General features: G+C 39.9%; 1 protein-coding gene across 1 annotated transcript in view; it reads right to left on the bottom strand.

Moving 5' to 3' along the window:
• USP9X (ubiquitin specific peptidase 9 X-linked) overlaps positions 1-14,882 on the bottom strand; it is a 5,037,693-nt gene that overhangs the window by 297,961 nt on the left and 4,724,850 nt on the right. The window lies entirely within an intron of this gene.

Genomic DNA, 14,882 nt, shown 5'->3' with positions numbered 1-14,882 from the left:
AATGTGCCTTAGGAGGCTTTGACAGGGTGAGACCTTGGTGAGAATACACAAAAGAAATCCATTCGGCCAGGGTAACTTTAGAAACTCGTGATCCCAGTCTGTACAGGGAGAAAGAAACAAAGAACTGGTCTGTTTTCCTGAAATCCTTTGTTCTGTGTAAACAGAAACACAGTAGTCTATATGTACATCTACAATACGTAGCATGTATTTTCCCTTGTTTGATATTCAATTCAGATGCTACTTTTGGTAAAAAGTTAAAGCAACTCTATCTTTGTGAAAAACAATGCAAGGGGAATTGAATTATAGACTGGAGTTTGGAAATTCTTCTTGCAGATGGAATAACTACTAAAAATGCTGTTTTCCAAGAAAAAAAATTAAACCAGTTTTGGCTGAAGGTTCAAAGGCTGTTGTGTCACCCACGTGAGGTAAGACTGTCAAATCCCAAGGAGGTTACGGATCTTTCACTGCAGACCTGAGTAAGAAAGTGCCCTTTAGAAAAGCCTTGCACAATTTAAAAGAAGCTAAAGAGGAAGCTTTTTCTACAGAATAGGAATTTGATACGGCTGCTAACTGTACTTTGACTATGGAAAAACTAGAACCTTCCTGAAAAATAGAAGCTAAAAACTTCAGAACTGAAGGAATAGAGTAAAAGGGCCAATTTCCTTTCTGAGGGCCCAAATTGATTTTTTTTCCCATTTACTTCTGTAAATCTTCCTTGTAGAAGCTTTCTGGGAAGATAAAAGTATATGATGAACTGGGGAAAAAAGGCTGGGCTGTCTAGCTATTAATGAAATTGGAGAAACCATGCAGTTAGTTTGAGGCCTGGAATATTGGGACGCTTCGTCCTTGATGAATGTGAGAGAAGAGCTTGACTGGGGTCTAGTATCCACTGAGGATAATGAAGACAAGACCAAAAGAAGGGGTACCACACCTGGCAAGGCCAGAAGGGGGCAATGAGGATAACTAAGCTCTTCAACTGACTGGCTTTCTTTAAGAATTTTGGAATCAGAGGTAATAGGGATTAGAGTAAAGGAAACCGGAGGTACAAATGTGGAGTACAGCATCTCTTGGTGACTCCTCCTGAGGTGAGATTAGAGCAAAGTACCTGCTGCATTTATTGTGGGGAGATACAGACAGACAGAAAATCTTCTCTGCCACAGATTCAGACATCACTCATGAAGTAACAAAATGGAAATTTTGAGTTTGTCCACTAGTACATTGGATTTCCCCAGAATGTACATTGCCAGAAGAAAGCGGCTGGAAACATCTCTTGCATACAGTATTTTCTTTAATAACTGGTTGGCTGAGAACATGAGATAATTGCTACATAGTCTTTGGATGCCCATATCTACCAAGGTGGCCACAGACATATTTGGAAATTGTGTATCCATGTTGTCCAGTATTGTAATAGTGTGGGCTGCTTAGAATTAAGGAATGGGTTTTAACAGGGGTATCTCCTAGGGTAGTTTCTGGGGTTATGAGCAATATGCTATATAGTGCTAGGATATGACAGAGCTATTCCATGTGCAAACTAGCTGCTGTAAGCTTAATTTCGTACAATGCCACACTGCTTAACCGGTTTTAGATCCAGTCTTAACTTTACAGGGAAATTTTACTGTCTTAGGCATCTGCTACTATACACAGCACTGTATAGCAGCTTAGAAAGCTTTTACTTGGTAATGGTGAGCCCTTACTGTCCTGAAACAAGGCAGACCAACAATGATCCAAGCATCTTTTTCAGGTAACATCCACACCCATCAGTTCATTTCAAAGATATGAACCTTGGTTTCTGACATCATGAAAAAAAGTAGGAGATGGAATGCCTAGTTCAGAGTCATTTTCAAAACTACCAGAGGAAGGAAAGTAGTGTGTACAAACTTACTACAATAGTCAATGTTGAGTGGATCTCTGCTGCAGCAGTCCTGACTAACAGGACTTCTGTAACAGAAGATCTCATGTCTGGATTGACTTCTAAACCTTAGCACCCTTTTACTGCTGGACCAACCAGACACCGGCCTGTGAGATGTTGTAATCCTTCATTGCAATCTTTAGCCCTTTACGGTCTAAAATCCTGCAGAAGAGAAGCCCCACATCACACACTCAATAGGAGACAGCACATTAGGGAAAAGCCAAGAAAACCTGGACTCGCTTAGTCTAGAAAAACCTGAGCAGCCCTGTAGCAGTGTGATGGGAAAAAAAGGAAAAGGGTACAAGGAATAAGATGGTACCCTTTCTAAGCTCCCAGACTTCTAAAGAACAAAAGGGGGAAAGGCCACAGGAACACCTGCACTGCAAAAGTAATCTATTCAGTCATATCTTGTGGTAAGTTATATACAAGTGTACTGTGTTCTTTGCACGGATCACTGCTGCAGTAGTACCAATTAGTAGGACAATTCCCAGAAATCACTGTGAATGGGAGGTGGTTGTGTTAGCTGCTATGGGTTGCACAAGTGCCTGTAAAATGGCTGTGATAGTCCCATCCTTCACTGTGGAAACAGTAAACAGTATTCAACCCATAACGCTTGGAAAAGGTATGTCCCAAGGATCAGGATGCTGCCTCTGGGATGGCCTGGATATTTGTACGCCCTCTTTACAAAAGCCACAGTGGCTGTTATGCCCCTTGCACTGTGGGATTTAATATGCCTTTCCAAATTCTTCCCCTTGTATAAATACCAAAATGAAATGCAATGATCCAACCACTCAGATTGTTTGGAGAATAGCTCCCTCTTCTCTCAAGCTGCTAAGAAAAACTGATCAAAAGTTTTCAGATTTTTGTTTTTGTCTAAACAGCATCTCAGCAACTTATGCAAACCCAGGTAATGTAAAAAAATTCTCTCACCCATGTTCTAGGGATTGGGGAAGAAGACAGCAAACTATATGGAATGATTAACTCTGACACAATCCTGGGCATTAACAGGAAGACTGGTTCTTAGGCTGACCCTTTCTTTGCAAACACTAAAAGTTCTTTTTTGCACATGAAGGATGGCAGTTCAGATATTCTTCTGGCAGATGTTCAAACATCTAAACAGCACCTGGTCATGTCTCTGTGACCATTCTACCTGAACCCTGTCTCTACTCCATAACTACTTTCTCCCTACTCACTCTCCCCTTCCTCTCCTCGACTCCCTCCCATTACATCCGAGTGACGTCTCCAGTTGCATCTGCAGTTATCTCCTACTGTGCCTCTAGGCGTCAAATAATGCTTGTTCATATTTGCATTAATAATTCCAAAACCATGCTACATACAAGGTATCAGAATGTTTTATCTTGAAGCATACATGATGGCAAACACAATTGTATTGATATCTGACCTATGTCAATGACTATTTGTTAGAACTGTAAGGTGATAACTTCATTTTTTAAAGGCTGAAGCCACGCCCACTGGGAGTTGAAGGTACACACTCAAAAGAGCTGTTCTGGAGGGAATGAGTTTCAAATTTCTCTTCAAATAGCCCCAAACATGACTTCTGCTGTATCTTTTTCTCTGCTGTTACCTGCTATCCTCACTCTCTTTCTTCTTCTTTTTACTAACAAGGGACATTTTTTCTAAATTATGGATATGTTGCCAAACATTTCTAGTGTGCATTACTTTATCATGTTAATTTTCTTACATTGTACTGTGGAGCTCTTCTAATGTACATTACTTTATCATGTTTTTTTGTACTGTTGTAATGTGGAGCTTTTCTCCCCGGGTCTCTACTGAAAAAGGGCTTTAGTCCAGTTGGACTATCCCAGTCAACAAATGTCAACTAAATAAATAATAAATAAATGTGATGAAAAGCAGAAGGGCCATTTTCTAGGACAGAAATTCAAGGGGTTGCAGATACAGTTGGTCCACAGACAAGCAATACAAGCAGTCAGTAAAATGTTTAGGTGCCATGGATGAACAATTATTTTTCCAAAGCAGTCTAAAGTGCAGGACTCCTTTAACAAACTGCATTTCAGGCAATAAAGACGCTAAATGAGATTTACAGATATGTATGTGAGATGGCTCAAATATGTACCTTCACTGAGACCCACAAAAGCCATGTATTGAACAGCTCATACAAATACTGTAGGATTACAGAAGGAGGTTGAAAAAGATGGTCCTGATGATTCTCCTGGTACAAGACATGAGATTTTTCCATTTGGCCAGGTAAGATTTCCAAGTACCAGGCTTCCTGGTCTCTCATTATGATCATTACGTTCTCTGATAATCGGTACCTGAAGGGGAGAAGTGCAAGCAGGTACCTGAAGGATCTCCAACTTGTGTATAATAGCACCTTTATCTTAATGTGAAGAATTCTAGCTGCACAGGCAATGAGAGAAGTTTCTCAATGGAAATCTTCATGAAGTGGAAAAATTAGCACATATTTTCTGGGAGTGTAATGAGTTGGCAGACTTTAAAGATTAACTGCAGACTACTCTGTTGGAGATACTGGGCAAGCAAACTGATGTAACTAGGGAAATGATTCTTCTGAGCCATGATACAGAATTGAAATTGCCTAACCATAGTACGGGCCTTGCCGAGTCTAAATATGGTAGCTGCCAAAAAAGCAATTACTAGAAAATGGAAATCAAAGTCTAAACCAACTGCACTATAAGTGGTGGATATAGTAACAGGGACAAAACAACTGGAATTGGGATCTTTAAAAAAGGGCAGGAGCAAATTACATAGCAAAAAATGGGAATTGTGGGAACAATTCATACAGGGGAGGAACAAGTTTAAAAGAAATCAGGACTTGAATGAGCTATGTAATGTCTGACCATGACTGGCTAGATTATAAGTGACGTATAATGTTTGCAACTGGGATTATGTCAACATGGTTTGTTTTCATCTATATAAATGTATGATTGCCTATGTCATAGGTGCTCATTTAATAAAGATTTTTTTTAAACAAGAAACACCATTTCCTTGATAATGTTATGTGTTTGTGCTTCCTTGGGCACCCAAGTGCTCTGCACCTGCATCCCCACTGACACAGCTCCCTAGCAGAAACTGGACAAATCTGTCTGTACTGGCACCAGAAGAAAGAAGAAAAGTGCTGAACTGATACTCAATGGTTTTCTCCACCACAGTAATTCTCATCTGATAAAGGTCAGCATCAAAGACTGAAAATCCAGGGAATGAAGGTGCTGGGTCCAACAAATTTGGACATACCACTGAAATTTTATCATGTGAAGATGGGCCAGTGGTATCATGAGAATGACGGGTGCCATAACTCCAATAATTTTTTTTAGGACTTCTCTTGCCAAGGCAGCATTCCTCTTGGAGTACTCCAGAAACAACCTCTTGTATAAGACGACCTTGTCTTTCGGCAGAAAGGCCATCCTCTTGGTGAAGTCACTTAAGCACCCCAGAAAGATGAGTCTTTGCCATGACAGTCAGACACGACTTTTGGAGGTTCAACTCGAACCCTAGATAGGAAAGTAAACTCACGACTTTCTCTAATGATTCCAAATACATGGATGTAAACTCTGTACAGAATCAGCAAGTCATCTAAATACAGAAAGATGTGAATGCCCAGTCTGGTAGTGGGCCACTAATGAAGCAAGGCATTTAGTAAGTATTCACATTGTACAGGACAGCCCAAAAGGCAATACAGAAAACTGACCGTGTGAAATCAACACAACAAATCTGAGATATCTCCTGAAGTGACAAATGGGGATATGATGACAGGCATCCGTCAAGTCCAGGTCACCCTGGAGCAGCTGCTTGTTAACAGCGGAAGCACTGTTTGCAGGGTGAACATCTTGAACTTGGCGACCTTGATAAATGTATTCAAAAAAGAAATCCAACACTGGCCTCACCAACTGCTCTTTTTTCGGGGGACCAGGGAAAATTCTGGAGTAGAAACCTTTCATTATTTCCAAAAAGAGGACACTTTCTATAACCCCCACGCCCAAAAGTCCAGCATTTACTAGAGAACAGGAGGGAATATCAATGTCTGGTATAATGGATGAGGGAAGCCCACACTGAATGGAGGCAGATGTTTTTCCCATTACCATCTGTGACCCCCTACCAACAATGACTAGCACCCCATTTGTCAGAAACCACTGATGGCCAGTTGGTCTTGATGAGAGCAAACTTGAGAGATGAGGCACCCAACAGGGTACCTGACAAAGACTGGTGCCATGCCAACCAATAAGTTGGTAGGGAGACTATCCTTTTTATGAAAGGAACCTTTCTTGTTTGGCTTGGAGGAGTTTTGTCCTGCCTTTACCTTTTATTGCCTTGGTTCTTGTTGAGCTGGGACTCTATTAGGCAGTTGAAAGTTATCTTACTTAAAGGAGGAGAATTTGGGAATATGAAACATTTTCAACAGTCCTTGAACCAATTTACCTATAACATGTCAATGTTTAAAGATCTAATTAGCTGCTGTACCAATCAATCAGAGTCAAGAAGAGCATTTGAAATCTCACTTTTCAACTCATCAGAACAATTCAGTATTGCAACCAAGCATTCCTCTTAACCACCGCCGACAATGCCCCATTTCAAGTAGTAGTATCAGCCCTCTCCAAAGCACTTTTAAAACATGTTTTGACACCTAAGAAACATTGCAAACAATAACTTTAACATATACCTTTTGCTTGGCAGGCAGCAGTGTAGTAAATTCATCTAAACTGTACTTGCATCTCAGCATAAACTTCCACATAAAACACTGGTAGTTATACACTTTAAAAGCTACTATACTGGACTGCACCAGGTTCTTTCCCCGAGATTCTAACCACTTGCCTAGTTTATCTTGAGGGACTGCGTTAGAAGAAGACACAGTCTTTTTATCAGCAAAAGTCACCGGGGACACAGAAGCAGGGTCCTCAGACAAATGGGCTTGGAGGCTACGCAAGGCCAAACATACTGTAAATTTCAGAAATACTTTGTTAGGCAGAGCCTTATGCTGAATCAATGGAAAAAAGGTCTCAATATCCAGGGCCTCATCCTCCAAGAGATCATAAACAGTGTTAATCTTGGAGACAACCGATGACTGTTCCCAACTGAATACATCACTAAATTTAGTCAATATTTGGGAAAAAGGAAACCTCTGTTTGGGTACCTGTACCTTTTCATCATCATCAGAGGAAAGAGACTGATCCAACACAGATGGGTCAGAGTCCTGAGACACAAGATTCCCTTCAAAAACAGGATCCTTAGCAGACTGACTGGAGGTGGAACTTCTGGCATTACTCATAACCCTGGTTTGCACCCTGTAATCAACTGCCTGAACTATGGATCTAGCCATAACCACCATCTCAAGTGGGAAACCAGTTACAGACTTCTGTCCCACTACCTTGTGGGTTTTCTGTCTCTTTTTAACAGACACTACCATAGTGGGAGAATCTGGGGGGGGGGGGGTATCAATACCGGCAACAGATTCTGCACCCTTTACTTCCCCTGTTTTTAAAGGGTTTGGTTCTCCTATAACTGAAGGAGGCAATGGCAGAAGACTCAGAAGATGTGTCTGATCCTCTTGTCACTCACAGCTGCAACACTACGACCACACCAGGAGACCTGGAAATAACAGAAGACAAGTGGTCTAACAAGCCTGCCCAAAGTCAAGATTACTGTGGATTTATACGCTGTACGCAGAGGCATATTTATTATTTTGTTTTAGGTGCAAAAGTGGAAAATGATGGTGGTGATGGGGGGACTGTATCTGAATCAGGGGGCAAAAACTATCCAGAACAATATAAATTATTGGTTACACAGTCAATCCCAGTACCACATAGACAAATCACACAAAGTTTACTACACAGCAAACTGAAGTCTATTTTTGTAGAGAAACTATATTGAATACTGCACTGTGGGGGAGGGGCAGCAATTTCAGTAACCCATCACAAAGCACAACAAACGTATCACATCAACCCCCAATATAAATAAAGGCTAATTTAACCTAACAAACAGAAACAGACTAAAATAGCCTTAAACCAGAAATTAAGCATAACATTTAAGTAAATTTCCAGTCAGAAATGTTACAAACAATGAGTTCTTAGTGATACTTACAAGTGTTCTTTCTTGTATCTGCAAAACTACTAGCTGCCCCCCCCCCCTTATCAAATGCCTTTAGTTGCAGATGTCTGCAGGTGCAAACTATTAACTAGAAAAGATATGAAGTGTGTATTCTGAGTGAAATGTACAATGAAGAATACAAGTTACTTTTAAGGGGAACTGGTAAGTGGTCCAGTAAAATTAAATGAAGTCTGAAATTGCACAAAGTAAACAACTGTGTGAACAGTTATCTCCTGGCAACCTTGGCAACTTAAAGCATTACGTATAAAAGAGGGCACAGCTCAGTTTATTTAAGATTAGCAAGTGTGCTTTTTCCTGAAGCCTAAAGCCTAAGTTTTACTGAAAGCATGCAAGCAGTTTTTCATATGGGAGAAAGAGAGAGGATATGGAGGAGACAGCAATCTGCATAAGTGGGAACACAGGCTCTAACATGCACTTTAGCATGATCAACCCCAACTTGAAATAGGCAATGCCTGTGGATGCAGCAGTCAATTTGGCAAAATGTCTCCTATAATCAGGGGCACACTTCATTTTTGGAAAGTGTATACAACTTTGTGTGTTTGCTGTGTAATAAAATGGGTTTGGGGGTTTAAAAATGTATTTAGTTTTCTTGTTGTTTAAGTGTTTTTATTAAAGTGAAATGTTTAGAAAAGTGTGAAATGGGTTCAAATGAGAAGCAGCATACAAGGTCAACCTACCAAACATTAGGGCTTGTATGTAAGAATTGTCATGTATATGTGGAAGTAATACCCTCTGTATCAGAATGGCTGCTTTGTCAATACTAACATGGAATATAAATAGCCTTGCTGGTAAGACAAAAAAGCAAACAGTACCAAATTATATTATGAAGTGTATTATTTAAGCAGCAATATTACAGGACATGCATCTGGATACAAACAAGCATATGCATTTGACAAAAACGGATTCCAGGATGGATATTCAGCAAAATAACAAGGACAAAAAAGGGGAATAATACTGCTAGCTGGGAGAAGGGTTCAAATACTGTTAGAAGGGGAGGAACAATAATGGCAGACTTGTGATAGTAGGGAGTTACTGGCAAAGGAGGCATATAGTTATATTCTAAATAAAAAAAATATTTGCGGGTGGGGACTGGAACTTGATCTATGATGATGAACATGTATCAGGGGGACCTAGTAGGAAAATAAAGCATAACTTGCCCAAAATGGAACTTGCATACAACAAAAATGGTACATTTCTGAAGTAGAGTATAAAATATGTGAATTTAGTAGCATAACCTAAAAAAAAATTTAAATTATTCCCCAATACAAAAATAAATGTGCTAGATAGAAATATTTCACACGAACAAATCTATTTAACTGAAAGCTTTGTGACCCAATCTAATAACTGTCAGATTATGCACTCGTAAAAACTAAGATAAAGATGTTATCTGTTAAAAAATGAGAAATTTAAGGAACAGAGACTAAATAAGATTTGCAAATTATTAGGGAAGATAAACATCAGTCCAGAAGGGTTAGCTAGTGAATGGGATTGAATACAATGGAGATTTAAAACAAAGTAGAATTAAGACTCCAAGGGCTGACGGAAAATCTCAGAAAACAAGACAAGTGCAGATGCACAGTGTGAAAGTAAAATAAGGGGGCATCTGGATAACCTGCATGAATTCAGAACGGCTGCCATTAAGCAACTATTTCTACATATGCTGTATGATCATTTTTATATAACTTGTGTTTTTGAACAGAGGATTCAGATGGGAGTGTCCTCTTCTCCCACTGTTATTTGCATTACATTTAGAGCTGCAAGCAAAGAATTCAAGGAATTTCACAAATTTAAGGATATAACTGGCATGGTAACTCAAGAAAGATTAGCTTCACTTGCAAATGACATTACTTGATAAATACATAAAGGGACATGTTGTAAACACTTTGATATAGTTGCAAGTCTTTTTGGATATAAAATAAATGAAGATACAATAAAAGGCTATAACAGTAAATTAATTGCCCACAACAGAAGGTTCAGCAATATTCATACTTATGGGGATATGACAGAGTATTTAGGGGTATGGAGTAAAAAAAGGAAACTGTTACGACAGGTAAGGATACTTACAAAGAAACTAAAATAACACAAAAACTGAGACTACGGAAGCTCTTAATTATGGATATGGATAAGACAAGCAGGGGAAATGTTTTCAGCCTTTTCAATTTATATAGGTCAGGCATATTTTTATCAACCATAACTGTGGATTACGTTGCCTGACTTGAGGGGCTACTTTACAGCTATGCAATTAAGGGTCATAGATATAATTTTTATTTAACTTATTTTAACATTTGTTTACTGGGAAAGTCCGACCTGGAATGAGCCAATTTTCAGTGGAAGCCTGGGGAGAAACACTCCAAACACATGTCTTTGTAACGTCGGAGGAAACCCACACAAATGCAGGGAGGACATGCAGACTGCACAGAAGGCACCCCAGCCAAGAATCAAACCGGAAAACCTCTTGCTGTGAGGTGACATCGCAAACCGCTGCATCACTGCACTGTAACTGAAGCATAAGGTTATAAATAAAAGAGGAAAAGGATGACGGTAAAAGAAGGGGGGGGAGTTTGGGAGATAAAGACAGACTAGGATTTTGGATGCAAGCTCGTAAGAAAACAACAGTCATACTGAATATTATATTCATAAAGGAGCAGAACGCTTTCTAAGAAATATGCCACAGCGAAAATTGAGAACTATTTTACCAAGAGACATGCCTGTAAGCAGGGGTACAGAAAATAGACAAGAGGAGGCTGGAATTTACTACAGGAAATTAGCAAAGGAACCAAGGTAATGGGAGCAAACAACACACGAGGGAAAGGTAATACAGTGGGAGGAGGTTAAGCAGAAATTTGACCCAAAAGCTAAAGTTTGCCTTCCCTATCAGGGATTGATGAAAAGAGACAGGGTAATACTAAGTGAAAGACCACCTCCGCCAAAGTCTTTAGTTGAATGTAGAACAAAATCTGCTGTTTAAAAAGACAATTAGCACAGTGCATAAAATACTACATGACAGCTATGACAACCAACCAGAGGAGGCTAGAAAATATTGAGAAAAGAGAATGGAAATGCAATGTACAAATGAACAATAGGAATAATTTTGTAAGGCCCCCAATTATACAAGTCCAGAAGGGTTAGAATTTTGCATGGAAGTGTTGTTTGCATAAGTATTTTATTCCCTAAGTAGACTTCTGAGGATTTTTCTTAAGATAGATAGCAAATGCTGGAGGAAAGATGGTGATGACAGAGGTAATTGTGAAAGTACAGTTTACCAAGTACTACTTACTTGTTACAGCAGATGTTTGAATTTCACACTGCCTCAGTGACACCTTAAGTTAACTGCCAGGGTACCCAGGACTGGTCGGCTTTCAAAAACTCAGATGTCTACCTCCTTGTTGATAGCTGATTAGCTGAGCATATCCTGAGAGGAGAAGCCTCGCCTTCAGCTGTCACAGGGAGCGAGTGCTCAGGCTTTTTTGCTTACACAAAGATGACAGTACCTGAATGTAGAATCTTCTAGCTAGAGTACATTTACATCCTATCACAATACCATACAAAAACTAAATCCAACAGCAACCAAAACAGAGAGGTTGAAACCAATCTCAACTATGCACAAAATCAGTAGGATGGTGGGCAAGTGCTGCCACTGAGGCAGTGAAGAATTTGAATGTCTATTGTTACAGTAAGTAGGACTTGTGCAACTGTACTATGTTCATCATTCCTACTGCCTCAGTGACATTTTGGGTATATTTCCAAAGCTTACCACACCTGGGAGGTGGAAGGAGAAGGATCCAGAAGCCTCTGGAGAATGGTCTTAGCAAAACCTAGTATAGACTTGAAAAGGAATTCAGTTTATAGTACTTTGTGAAGGTAAGAAAAGGATAAGGCTGCTGCCTCTAGATGCTTCTAGAGTCCACCCTTTACCAATATGCCACCCAGAGGACAAGGCCCTAGTTGAATTAACCCTAACCGTGCCTGGAAGAGATTTAGCATAGTGAGAGTAACTGAAAACACTAGAAGATGACAACCATTGTGCAACAAGTCTGCTTACAGACAGAGTGACCTTTATTAGTCCTCATATAGGGGAAAAACAGCTGTTCAGCATTCCTAAAGGGCTTTGTTCTGCCAAGTTACCACCTAAGCTGCCTATGTGCATCCAAGGTATGTAGAATCTTTTCACCCTCATTTGATGGATCAAGATAGAACACTGGGAGATTGATGGCTTGAATCAAGGTAAATTCAGAAACAACTCTAGGCAAGAATGATGGATTAGCATGCAATACAACTCTTTCCTTGTGAAAAATTTGACACAGTTGGTCCACCATGAAAGTTTGATGCTCAGCGACTCACCTTGAAGATGTCAGAGCAATGAGGAAACAGTCTTCCAAGTAATCAACCTTAAATCAGCCTGAAAGGCAGGTTCAAAAGGAGGCTAAGTCAGTTTTTCATGAACAAATCCAAGATCCCGAAGAGGAGGCATTTGCTTTCAAGAGGGGTCTTGTGCAACAGTCCTTTCATAAGCTGACCACAAAAAGTAACCAAAGAAAGGGGCCCATGGGTAAACAAGCTGAGATGGCCGCAAGATGTACTTTGATAGAAGTATATGACAAATCATTTCTAAGTAACTCACACAAATGTTTCACAACCAAAGGTGTCAAAACCCTTTCGGGACCTGTTATTGGATAGACACCACCAAGAAAACCTCTTCCACTTAAAAATGTAAGATTTTCTAGTTGCAGTTTTGCCACCTTAAAAACATGATGTACATAACCACAGAACAAGTGCCCGAAAAGGTATCAAAACAGAATCATCTAAACTTTCAGTTGCAATTGTTCTAAGCTGAGGTGAACCATTTGTCCCTGATGGTGACAGAAGATCCAGTCTGCGAGGAAGCTTGTGGGAAATGCTTCTGGTTGATTTCATTAGAAGGGAGAACCAACGTTGCCTGAGCCAAAAGGTGGTTACCACAATGATCTTTGATAATTCTTTCTGAATCCTTACAAGTATCTTGGGAATTATTTAACATCTGTTTATCAGGAAAGTCCAACTGGGACAGAACCCATTTTCATCAGTGGCCTGGGGACAAACACTCCAGATACATATCTTTGGAATGTGGGAAGAAACCTACGCAAATGCTGGGAGGACATGCATACTCTACACAGAAGGCATCCCAGCCGAATGGAATCATTGGAAAGAAAGGAAATGTATACAGGATCACTTCCTTTCATGGGAATAATACAGCGTCTGTCTTTCAAGCATGGCTACAATGATCTGTCTGGTGGACCTCGTGGATGACTCTTCTCCAACAGCTTTTGTACTTCTAAAGCTGGTGTCGTCCTCTAACTGGGTGGAACATCAGGAATTATATTCTGTAATGGCAATGGTATGGAAAAGGGAATTATACAGCCTCTGGAAATGATCCGCTGTACTCAAGTATCTTTTAAGTATAGTGTGACGGATCCACACAGTCTACCAGTTTTTGCTATGCCTCGAGCCACATATCACTGTGTATGTTTAATTATTGCTAGAATGATTATTGCTAGTTCTTGATATGCCACTACATCACTATATGCTGCTAATATTGTAACAATACAATATGCTTAAGAGCAGGCCTTGCTCACTGATTACTGGTATTACTGAACTTTTGTTAACCTATAAGTTGTTTATCAGCTTAAAAGATGTTTACCAGAATGTGGGGATTTCAAAGAGGAATTATATCACAAGGTTGTGAGCTAACTGTTCTCTGAAAAAGGGAAGTATGGCACAAGACCAGACATTACGAGACTTGTTTACAACTTAGGAAATTATCTGTAATTTTCTAAAATATTCCATCAACTCATGATGAGCCTGTAATGTCAGATCTTTCTAAGACTATAAAAGCTCAAAGGCTAAGATGAAAATCATCATCAGCATCCGGATTTGATCACAGCACCAGCCTGAACTGAGCTTAGAGACATTTCGCCAGTGTCGGCCTTGCCTTGACTGAACAGATAGCTGCACTGGATAGGATTTGAAGTTTCCCTATCAGTGGCAAAGATGATTTTGTTTATGCATATGCTTGTTAAGTACATGATTTATTAGTCTTTCTGTTTATTTAGTATTAGCTTTACTGTACAGTTAGAAAAGTTTTGCTTAATAAATCACTAAGTTTGAGCCTTGGTGTTCTGTGTCATTTCTATTCCTGTATTAACCTCAGATTTTGAAATAACGGACTAGTACACTTGGCATAGTCGGCAGGATCTGGGGTTTACAGTGGAAATGTCACAACAACCACCAATGTTTTTTCCTTTAAAACACCTAGGCATAGGTAAGAAGGATGCCGCATTAGGCACCCCAAATAAGTTGGGCGTTGATGCTACTTTGACAGCATTATTTGGGAAGTGGGATTCTCTTGCTAAGGTATTGAGTCAAGTTTCACCTCCTCCTTCTCCAAAACCCTTGCAGGAAAGACCTAAGGCAGACCCAGATAGTCTAGCTAGAGCTTTAGAGGGGTTAAAATTGGATGATAAGGGAAAAAAGATGAAGGAAGGGGTGGGGGCAGCCGGATGGCTGTTCTTTGAAGCAATTCAGGAATTAGACAGAGATGTAGATTCACTAAAAGAAAATGTTTTAGGATTAGAAGAGCAATGTAAAGAACTCACACACACACATAGATTGGATAGAGATGCCTTGGAGAAGGCAAACATGGCACTTGTTAAAGTAGGGGAGGAAGCTGAACACTGGAAATCTAATTCAGTGACTTCAGCTACTTGGATAATTCAACAGCGTAGAAAACAAAATGGGAGAAAACTACGCCATCCGCCCTCAAGGCCTCTGGTTCGTGCTTTGCTGTGTAAGGCAGAGTTTGATCCTGAAGATTGGGAAGGTGATCTCCCTTCAACAG

Source organism: Protopterus annectens, chromosome 5.part0 (assembly GCF_019279795.1).
Source record: "Protopterus annectens isolate FY-2018-M chromosome 5.part0, PAN1.0, whole genome shotgun sequence".
NCBI lineage: Eukaryota > Metazoa > Chordata > Ceratodontiformes > Protopteridae > Protopterus > Protopterus annectens.
This window is presented reverse-complemented; position numbering and strand designations above follow the sequence as displayed.